Source organism: Bison bison, unplaced genomic scaffold, assembly GCF_000754665.1.
Source record: "Bison bison bison isolate TAMUID 2011002044 unplaced genomic scaffold, Bison_UMD1.0 scf7180017864361, whole genome shotgun sequence".
NCBI lineage: Eukaryota > Metazoa > Chordata > Mammalia > Artiodactyla > Bovidae > Bison > Bison bison.
The window spans coordinates 690,127-702,234 of NW_011494933.1; the positions used below are offsets into that span (position 1 = coordinate 690,127).

Genomic DNA, 12,108 nt, shown 5'->3' on the forward strand with positions numbered 1-12,108 from the left:
TCCTGTCCTTTATCGAGCCCATCTTTGCATGAAATGTTCCCTTGGTATCTCTAATTTTCTTGAAGAGATCTCTAGTCTTTCCCATTCTGTTGTTTTCCTCTATTTCTTTGCATTGATCGCTGAGGAAGGCTTTCTTATCTCTCCTTGCTATTCTCTCTTCTTTAATCATTAAGGAAATGCAAATCAAAACCACAGTAGGATATCTCCTTACATGTCCTAGACTGGCTATTATCAAAAGACAAGAAATAACAAGTGTCCACAAGGATGTGGAGCAAAGGGAACCCTTCTGAACTGTCGGTGAGAATGCAAATTGGTGCAGTCACTTTGAAAAAAGTATGGAGTTTTCTCAAAAGCTAAAAATATAACTACCATACCGTTCAGCAGTTCCACCTCTTGGTATTATCAGAAGAAAATGAAAATACTAATTCAGAAAGAAACACAACTCCATGTTCATTGTAACATTATTTACAACACCAAGATATGTGAACAATCTAACTGAATGGGTAAGAAGATGTGGTGTATATATATAAACAAATATGTGTGTCAAGTATGTTGAGATTGCTTAACAAATTTAAAAATGGAAAAAAAAAACTTGCCATTTGCAACAACATGGATGGACCTTTAGGGCATTATGCTAAGTGAAATAAGTCAGAGACAAATATTCTATGATCTCTTATATGTGAAATCTAAAAAATAAACATAACAGTTCATAGATACAGAGAACCAACTGGTGATTGTCAGAAGTGGGGGTGGGGGTGGGAAGAATAGGTATTAGAGGTCAAAAGGTAAAAAAATAAAAAAGCATTACTTGTGAACTAGCCAATAGATTCTTATTATCCTAGTCTTAAAATTTCCTTATTTCTATCAACAGAAGAATCATTAATTCAAACCTGCTGAAGGCATTTAGATGTACTGAAAACATCTGATTTATAGTCTAATTCTCTGCAACATACTTTTATAACCAAAGTACAAGATTGAGTAGAGGATTATAGAAGATCCACTGCTTCAGTAATGGATTAAGCTGCTCTGTGACTACAACTTAAAATGTTTATTCTTTCAGCAAACAATTATTGAATATTTACTGTGGCCAGCTTCAGAGGTAACTGCCAAAATATAGCTGTCTGTACAGAGGTGGTTACTGCACAATTGCACTCATTTCACATGCAGGCAAAATAATGCTCAAAATTCTCCAAGCTAGCCATCAATAGTGCGCGAACTGAGAATTTCCAGATGTTCAAGCTGGATTTAGAAAAGGCAGAGGAACCAGAGATCAAATTGCCAACATACGTTGGCTCACAGAAAAAGCAAGAGAATTCCAGAAAAAACATCTACTTCTGCTTTATTGACCATGCTAAAGCCTTTGACTGTATGGATCACAACAAACTGTGGAAAATTCTGAGAGATATGGGAATACCAGACCACCTCACCTATCTCCTCAGAAACCTGTATGCAGGTCAAGAAGCAACAGTTAGAACCAGATATGGAAAAATGGACAGGTTCCAAATTGGAAAAGCAGTACATCAAGGCCATATATTGTCACCCTGCTTATTATACTTATATACAGAGTACATCATGCAAAATGCCAGCTGAATGAAGCACAAGTTAGAATCAAGATTGCTGGAAGAAATATCAATAACCTCAGATATGCAGATGACACCACCCTTTTGGCAGAAAGAGAAGAGGAACTAAAGAGCCTCTTGATGAAGGAGAGTGAAAAGGTGGCTTAAAACTCAACATTCAAAAAACGAAGATGATGGCATCCAGTCTCATCACTTCATGGCAAATAGATGGGAAACAATGGAAACAGTGACAGACTTCATTTTCTTGGGCTCCAAAATAACTGCAGAAGGTGACTGCCGTCATGAAATTAAAAGACACTTGCTCCTTGGAAGAAAAGCTATGTCAAACCTAGACAGCATAGTAAAAAGCAGAGGTATTACTTTACTGACAAAGGTCCATCTAGTCAAAGCTATGGTTTTTCCAGTAGTCATGTATGGATGTGAGTTGGACCGTAAAGAAGACTGAGTGTCAAAGAATTGATGCTTTTGAACTGTGGTGGTGGAGAAGACTCTTGAGAGTCCCTTGGACTGCAAGGAGATCAAACCAGTCAATCCTAAAAGAAATCAATCCTGAATACTGATTGGAAGGACTGATGCTGATCCTGAAGGTCCAATACTTTGTCCACCTGATGTGAAGAGCTGACTTATTAGAAAAGACCCTCGTGCTGGGAAGGACTGAAGGTAGGAGGAGAAGGGGACGACAGAGGATAAAATGGTTGGATGGCATCACTGAGTCAATGGACATGAGTTTGAGCAGGCTCCAGGAGTTGGTGATGGACAGGGAAGCCTGGCGTGCTGCAGTCCATGGGGTTGCAAAGAGTCGGACATGACTGAGCACTTAACAACACAGAGGTGGTTGTAAAGGTAAATATTTTATAATGCTCTTTGGAGCCAGGTTTATATGTTTAGTTTCTAAAGTATGTTCTTTTGTAAAAAATATGTTCAGTTCAGTTCAGTTGCTCAGTCATGACCTGGCATGGACTGCAGCATGCCAGGCATCCCTGTCCATCGCAAACTCCTAGAGTTTACTCAAACTCATTACCCAAAGAAAGGCAATGCCAAAGAATGTCAAAAAATATATAATATCAACTTAAATTTAATTTCAGTGTATGAATTATGATGTTACTGTTGTTTGAATTAGTAAAATCTCACTATGTTCTCAAAAGTGTTAATGAGGTTATTCTTGGTACAGACATACATTGTTTCATTGCACTATGCTTTATTGTGTTTCAAAGATACTATGGCATATATCCAGACAAAACTATAATTCAAAAAAAATAGCAGCACTATTCATAGTAGCCAAAACATGAAACCAACCAAAATATCCAATGATAGATGAATGGATAAAGAAGATGTGGTACATATTTACAACTACTCAGCCATAAAATAAAAAAGGAAGAAAGGAAGAAAATAGTGCCCATTTGCAACAACATGGATTCAATTAGAGATTATCATACTAAGTGAAGTAAGCCAGAAAGAGAAAGACAAATAGCATATGATATCACTTATAGGTGGAACCTAAAATAGGGCACAAATGAACCTGTCTACAAAACAGAAACAGACTCACAGGCAGAGAGATCAGACTTGTGCTTGTCAAGGGAGAGGAGAAAAGGGAGAGAGTTGGCCTGTGAATTTGGAGTTGACAGATGCAAATTATTACATTTAGAATGGATAAACACCAAGGTCCTACGGTACACCACAGGGAGCTATATCCAGTCTCCTGGGATGATCCATAATGGAAAAGAATGTTTTAAAAAGAGAATGTAGGCTATTTCGTGGACGTCAGGTGTGCGGGCGCATCTGGGAACGCGGGCGGAAGGGGACCGGGAAGACCTAGCCTAAGTTCTGTGGATTTGAACCTCCGCATTTGTAACCTAAGATCTCAAAACGCATCGTGATTCCTGTCGATTGGACTGTAAATTTTATGTAGATAATCTTGGAAACAATGGTAACAAGACTGAATTGGAACGAGCTTTTGGCTATTATGGACCACTCCGAAGTGTGTGGGTTGCTAGAAACCGTCCTGGCTTTGCTTTTGTTGAATCTGAAGACCCCCCAGATGCAGCTGATGCTGTCCCAGAGCTAGACGGGAGAGAACACTGTGTGGCTGCCGAGAAGGGTGGAACTATCCAACGGTGAAAAGGGAAGTCGAAATCGTGGCGCACCTCCTTCTTGGGGTCGTGGCCCTTGAGATGATTATCGGAGGAGGAGTCCTCCACCTCCACGCAGATCTCCAAGACTGAGAAGCTTCTCCCGCAGGCGGAGCAGGTCCCTTTCTAGAGATAGGAGAAGAGAAAGAACACTGTCCCGGGAGAGAAGTCACAAGCCATGCTGATCTTTCTCTAGGTCTCACAGCAGATCTAGGTCAAATGAAAGGAAATAGAAGATCAGTTTGCAAGAGGAGTGGTGTACAGAAAATAACTTCATTTGACAGGAGTATGTACAGAAAATTCAAGTTTTGTTTGAGACTGCATAAGCTTGGTGCATTTTAAAAATGTTTTAGCCGTTCACATTTGTTTGTCTGTTGGAACAGTGACACACAAGGTGTAGTTCTCTATGGTTTGAAATGGGTCATATGAGGCATGTAATATCACAAATTGTTACTTTAAAATGTTCCCTTAAACAAAATTTAATTTGCTTTGAATTTTAGTCTTGCATAGGCTGATAATAAACCTCTAACTCCTGCCCAGGTAAAGTCGATGTTTAACATTATGGAAACAAAAACTGGCAAAAATTGGAAGATTTTTTTCAACATAGCTGGGATATGGTATGCAGCTGTAGTTAAGCGGTTTTTAAAAGCTGCTGTGAACTCAAAAGCTGGAGAAATTAAAGCTGCACCCTTAAACTGGATTAGAGGTTTAAAAATTCCACTAGTCTTCACACTGGACAAAAGGTTGTCCAGTTGGAGTAGAATCTAAGAAGTTTCAAGGAAGTTAGTTTACCTTTGCTTTAGGTTGTAAGTTCCTTCTGTGATTGCTGTATAAGAATACATAGCTCTTTGTAGCATTCTTTATTTGGAAATTTGAGACTACTCAAAATACCATATGTCCTGCCTGTTTAAGGGTGCATTGTAGAGCTGAACTGAGTTACAGTGCAAGATTCTTTTTTCATGCTGTCATTTGTAATAAGTTTTGTGAGAATCCTTGGGATTAAAGTTTTGGTTACAAAAAAAAAAGAGAGAGAGAGAGAGAATGTATATATGTGTAAAACTGAGTCACTCTACTGAATTTTGCTCAATGCTGCAAATCAACTATGTGTCAATAAAAAAGGGGAAAAAAATAAGGTGGTTCCACTGTGAACCTGTAAGATTAACAGAGAAGAAAAGTCTGGCAATACCAAGAATGTCAAGCACATAGGAAAACAAACTCTCAAGTACAGCTGGTGGGAGTATAACTTTGTATAATCATTTTGGAGAGCATCTGGCAATGTTTAGTATAATTAAAGAGGCACATACACTGCTTCCCAGGAATTTCACTTCTAGATATATACTCTGAAGAAATTACCACCAATGTGTACAAGGAAACATGTTCAGGATGTATACAAGATTATTTTCTGTAATAGCAAAAAAAATTGTACTAAATGTAGAAGAAATGAATGAATAATATATGTGTATATATGTGTGTATAATAAAATATATATCATCTTTAAACACAAATAAAACACTAAAAAATAAATCAAGGGATTTCCCTAATGATCCAGTGATTAAGAATCTGCCTTCCAATGCAGGAGACACAGGTTTGATCCCTGGTCCGAGAGTTAAGAGCCCACATACTTCGAGGCAACTAAGTCTGACTGCTGGAAATAGAAGCCTGCACCCCAAAGAAAGGTCCTACATGCCACAACTAAGACCTGATGCAGATAAATAAATAAATGTTAAAAATAAAGTAAAAGCTAGAAATGATTAAGTGTAGTATGGAAGGAACGTAGAAAGCCAAGACAGGCCAAAAGTGAAGCCTCTTGCATTGACCACTTAGCCACGCTGTGAATGCAAAGGAAAAGTTCTTGAAGGAAATTAGTCATGTGTGTGTGTGTGTGTGTTTTCCTTCACTCTTTTAGAGAGGTGTCTGGGCATGCCTCTGTGATAAGTTACTTCAGTCGTGTCTGACTCTTTACAACCCTACAGACCATAGCCCGCCAGGCTCTTCTGTCCATTGGATTCTCCAGGCAAGAATGCTGGAGTGAGTTACTATGTCCTCCTCCAGGGAATCTTCCTGATCCAAGAATGAAACCTGCGTCTTATCTGTCTCCTGCATTGGCAGGTGGGTTCTTTACCAGTAGCACCAGCTGGGAAGCCCCATGTGGTGTATTACATTGATTAATTATTAATTGATTTTCGTACGTTGAACTATCCTTACATTCTAGGAATAAATCCCACTTGGTCATTGTGTTTAATCTTTATCGTATGCTGCTGAATTCTATTTGCTTGTATCTTATTGAGGATTTTTGCATCAATACTCATAAAGGACATTGATCTGTAGTTTCCTTTCATGCTGGTCTTTGGCTTTGGTAATTCTGACCTCCTAGATTGAGTCAGAAAGTGTTCCATCCTCTTCACTTTCTTGGAAGAGTTTGAGAAGGAGTGGTATTAGTTCATCTTTAAATGTTTGGTAGTGAAGCCATGGTCCAGGGCTTGCTTTGTCAGATTTTTGAATACTGATTCAATCTCATCACTAGTTAGTTCTCAGGTTTCAACCTTGGTAGGTTTTGTGTTTCTAAATAAATAGAGTTTATCCATTTCAGCTAAGTAATCTAATTTGTTGATATATAATTGTTCATAGCACTCTCATAATCTTTTTATTCCTATACAATTGGTAATAATGATCCCATTTTTATTTATATTGGTTATGTATTCTCTGTCTCTTTTTTTCCTTTGTCAACGTAGCTTAAGATTTGTCAATTTTGTTCTTTTCGAAGATCCAGCTTTTGGCTTTGTTTATTTTCTCCATTGTTTTTCTGGGCTCTATTTTATCTCTGCTCTTGTATTTATTATTTTCCTTCTTTTATGGTTTCTTTAGTGTGCCAACCTTATCTCCAATTTAAATCCCTTACAATAGTGTCTGGTTTTGTGGCTTGGGATATTTCCTGACTCACCCTTTTTTCCTTTAGGACTCAGTTCCTCTGGACACCTTTACTGACCATCCAATCTAAAGTAGCCTACAGCTATTTTCTATCACAGCATCATTTTTCTTCACAGCTCTTATCACTCTATGATATTTTCATTTTTGTTTTTTTTGTCTGCCCCCCCACCACACAAGCTTGCACATGCATGTATGTATATGTGCATACTTGTGCATGCATATTCCTTAGAATATAAACTCTGTAAGGACAGACATTTTCGTTGTCTTGTTTAACCACTGCATCCCCATGGCCTAGAATAGTCTCTGGCCCAACAGTAAAAAATGTTCAGTAAGTATTATTGACTGCTCTAATGTGTTGCAAAGGCTATTATTTTGAAAATGAGTGATTGGTTAAAAATCTCCTTACCTCTTGCTCCTAGAAGATTACTGAAAGATAAGAAATTTATAAAGTAGTTTTAAATTTTAAGATGGCCATAACCTAAATCATTGCAGTCTAATACACTTTATTAACACAGTTGGTTTAACATAGTTATTAGGTAAATAAACATGTTTTACATGTTATCTTTATAATATATCAGCATCTACTTACTTATGTATTATTTATTATTGTTTGTTTTTTGAGGTTAAAGTTTTTGGGGGGATATAAATTATACACTACTCATATCAGGTAGTCAGTACGTGGCACTAAACTGAAAGTCTTAGTTTCTAGCTTCATCTTTGCTACTATTTGATTTGTATAGCTTTGGAAAGAAGGGCTACCCTGAGGGCTCAGCTGGTGGTAAAGAATCCACCTGCAATGTGGGAGACCTGGGTACGATTCCTGGGTTGGGAAGATCCCCTGGAGAAGGGAAGGGCTACCCACTCCAGTATTCTGGCCTGGAGAATTGCATGGGCTGTATAGTCGATGGGGTCGCAAAAAGTCGGACACACCTGAGCAACTTTCACTTTGGAAAGAGTTGTTTAACTTGTTTGTACCTCAGTTTTTTCATTTGCAAAACAAGGGGATTAAATTAGATAAACTGATAAAGTCCCTTCCATCAATCAAATCTATAATTCCATAATTTAGAGTTCAATTTTACTAGTTTAACATGTTTATAATTGTTGGATGTTCATAACATATTTTTCTTTGCTTTTTAAAATGTTAGGTTCTTTAATATTACTTAAGTTATAAAATTGTAACCCCCTGTTTGAGCATGGAGATTACCTTATAGATTTCCACTTTACTTTTCTTAGGAGAAGATATATCTTTTTCCATTTCTACAATATATTTTTATCTATTTTAATTAATTTAAAGTTTTTGGCTGTGCTGGGACTTTGTTGCAGAAGAAGCACCAGGGCTTTCTCCAGCTGCAACTCTTGGGCTCAGTTGCCGCATGATGTGTGGGATCCCCGTTCCCTGACCAGGGATGGAAATGTGTCCTGTGCGTTGGAAGCTGCATGTCTAACCACTGGACCACCAGGAAAGTCCCTAAGTTATTTTTAATTGGAGGATAATTGCTTTACAATGTTGTGTTGGTTTCTGCCATACAACAAAGTGAATCAGCTATAAGTAGACATGTATCCTCTCCCTGTTGAGCCTGCCTTTCATCCCACTTTATCCCACCCCTCCAGGTCATCACAGAGGAATTTCCACTTTATAGAAGGGCTTCTAGAACTGAACTATGTGAAGTTTTCCCTAGTCTAGGCAAGATGAGTAGCTGGCTCTCAATAAATTTTGTTGAATTTTTAAGTTGAGTCTGTTAAAGGAAAAGGAAAGATAATATAGCAATGATTGATTGCTAAGAAAAATATTATATTCCAAAAGTATACTCCAAAAATTAACACTTTACATCAAAGAATTCCATTTAAAAATAACAACTAAAATTATAAATTAAAATACATAATAATTTAATGAGAAGATGAAATGCTTTCAGACACTATGGTATCTATAAAATAAATTTTATCTAACTTGGCAACTGGATTTAAACATGAGACATGAATCCTGATATAAAAAGTAACATCAAAAGGACAATGTTGATTTCTTCTCATAAACTTTAGGATCGTGAACATAAACAACCATCATATGTTAGAGGAAATAGATCTTAGAAGTTGAGGTAAGTTTACTTTTCCAATTTCCTGACCCACTCTGGGGCTGTCACAATTTTCCTCTTTCTCTCTCTCTCTCTCTCTCACACACACACACACACACACACACATACATATGTAATATTTTGCATATATTTAAAGTAAAAATTTTAGGAAATGTAGCAGGTAACTGTTGTTGTTTAATCGCTGGTTACATCTGACTCTTTGTGATCCCATGGACTATAGCCTGCCTGGTTCTTCTGCCCATGGGATTTTCCAGGCAAGAACACTGGAGAGGGTTGCCATGCCCTTCTCCAGAGGATCTTCCTGACCCAGGGATCAAACCTGTGTCTCCTGCACTGGCAGGTGGATAGTTTACCACGGAGCCACCAGGGGAAGCCCAGGCTAAAATACACATTTCATGTCTTCAGAGATTCAAAACAGGAGGACTAGCTGTAAATATCCAATAGAAAGTCCTGCTTATTAAGAGAATTGTGAGTTGTGATTCTATGAGGTAAAAAGCTTTGATTTACTTCACCTAAGGACACTTGGAGAAAGAAATGGCAACCCACTCCAGTGTTCTTGCCTGGAGAATCCCAGGGACGGGGGAGCCTGGTGGGCTGCTGTCTATGGGGTTGCACAGAGTCGGACACAACTGAAGTGACTTAGCAGCAGCAAGGACACTTGTATGATTATAAATGTGTTCTGTGAATGTAGCTAGTCAACTTGATTTGTTACCATTTCTCTACAGGAATAAAGATAACATAAGGGGAGTCTCTCAAGAGGATTGGAGGCTTCAGTACTGGCCAACCACTTGGTAACTTTTTAATTATCTTTTTTCTCTTCTCTGTATTTAGACCATTTAATTCATTTAGAATCCCCATTGAAACTCTAACACCTCCTCCACCATGAACCAATTATGGAAAGACTTCCTCCATACAATCCATTTTGCATGATATAATGAAAGGGCTGAGCAGAAGGGATTTGTTAAACATAATTTACATCTACTCCATAGTCAACCTTAATTATTTAGTGACTGATTGTCCTCTTAGGGGATTATGCAAGCATTTTGTTTCTACTCTGTCTCACTGCTGCTAACTGTTTAGCCGTTTCACTAATCAGCATGTCTATTAGGAGCAGTTTGGGGATAGAGTAAAGCAGAGGATCACACTGTGATCCATCATTTTGTCATTTCTTAGAAGATTTAGTAAAATCTTTAATGATGTGGGGGACTGAAGCTTGTGTGTAAATCAGTGGAATTTAATGTTTTCATTATCCATCTTATTCTTTGTCTCCTGAGGACAATGAAAATTTTGCTGTATGCATTTTGAAAATCTTAAGAATAAGAACTTGTATCTTACTTTGTTCAGGATGCTATAATAAAATACCACAGACTGGGTGGCTTATAAACAGCAGAAATTTATCACAGTTCTGGAGGCTAGAGGTCCAAGATCAGCGTGACAACTCTCTCTGACTGCAGAACTCGCTGTATCCCGCTGTAGCACAAGGGGCTGGGGAGCTCGGTGAGATTTCTTCTTTATGGAAAAAGCTCAAATGAATTTCTTGGCCAACTCGATGTAAACACACTTATTCCGTCCAGGAGGGCTCCATTCTCATAACCTCATCAACCCCGAAAGACCCCCCTACTAATAATATCACCTTTGAGGGTTAGGGTTTCAGTATATAAATGATTGAACATAAACTTTCAGCCCACAGCAACAAGGCTATTGTTGTTCAGTTGCCAAGTCCTGTCTGAATCTCTGTGACCCCACAGACTGTACACTGCCAGGCTCCTCTGTTCATGCGATTTTCCAGGCAAGAATACTGGAGTGGGCTGCCATTCCCTTCTCCAGGGGAATCTTCCTGACCCACGGACCAAATCTGTGACTCTTGCCACACCTGTACTGACAGGTGGATTCTTTACCCATGAGCCACTGGGGAAGCCCCAGCAACATGATTATACATATTTAAAATTTTAATGGGTATTGCTATATCATCCTGTCACGTGAGTGTATGTTCCTCGGTTCTTTGTCTCGTCACAACAAAGATTTGGAGTGATGGACATTAAAGCCCCCTTGGCGTGTCACAGCTCTCAGGTCTTGGATAGACTGTATTATAGCTCTCAGGTCTCGAATGGACCATGTTATAGCTCTTAGACAAATCAGTGTTACAGCTCAGTGTTATAGCTCTATTTTATTTAGAAGATAGCAGGAAAATCCATCTTGGAGGCGTGAGGGCACGTCGATCCAAAGACATGAGGAGAAGAGCACCCCAGGGAGAGAGAGAGAGAGAGTGAGAGAGGCAGAGAGAGAGAAAGAGCGCACGCACGCGGGAGAGAAAGAGAGCAAGAAAGCGCTTTGGCTCCTCCTTTTATATGTTTTTTTCCTCCACCTGGGCCTGCCCTATGCAAATTGGGCTTAGCCAGGAGTACTGTTTGTTCTACCTGAAGTCTTCACTCTGGTCCTCAGACCCTCCTTTGACCTTCCTTTGTTCTATTCATGGGCTTTTCCCTTCCTTGTCTTTCAGCCACCGCCATTTTGGACTCCTTTTCCCTATTTTACCTACCTAACAATCCTATAAGAAAGTTTCATCAGTTGTTATTCCCCGTGAATGGTGCATATGCGTGGCTTCCCTCTCTAAACTTCTCCAAACAACACTCCATCTTTTTCCCAAAAGGATGGGTGAATTTAGCTGTTAAATCTTTCAGGCCTGACTTCAGGCTCTACTACAAAGCCACAGTCATCAAGACAGTATGGTACTGGCACAAAGACAGAAATATAGATTAATGGAACAAAATAGAAAGCCCAGAGATAAATCCACACACCTATGAACACCTTATCTTTGACAAAGGAGGCAAAAATATACAATGTAGAAAAGACAATCGCTTTAACAAGTGGTGCTGGGAAAACTGGTCAACCACTTGTAAAAGAATGAAACTAGAACACTTTCTAACACCATACACAAAAATAAACTCAAAATGGATTAAAGACCTAAATGTAAGACCAGAAACTATAAAACTCCTAGAGGAGAACATAGGCAAAATACTCTCCGACATAGATCACAGCAGGATCCTCTATGACCCACCTCCCAGAATACTGGAAATAAAAGCAAAAATAAACAAATGGGACCTAATTAAAATGAAAAGCTTATGCACAACAAAGGAAACTATAAGCAAGGTGAAAAGACAGCCTTCAGAATGGGAGAAAATAATAGCAAATGAAGCAACTGACAAACAACTAATCTCAAAAATATACAAGCAACTCCTACAGCTCAACTCCAGAAAAATAAATGACCCAATCAAAAAATGGGCCAAAGAACTAAATAGACACTTCTCCAAAGAAGACATACAGATGGCTAACAAACACATGAAAAGATGCTCAACATCACTCATTATCAGAGAAATGCAA

General features: G+C 38.6%; 1 pseudogene; it reads left to right on the forward strand.

Moving 5' to 3' along the window:
• The first annotated feature begins 499 nt into the window (after positions 1–499).
• On the forward strand, positions 500–3,942 carry LOC104999677 (annotated as a pseudogene).
• Positions 3,943–12,108: the final 8,166 nt, after the last annotated feature.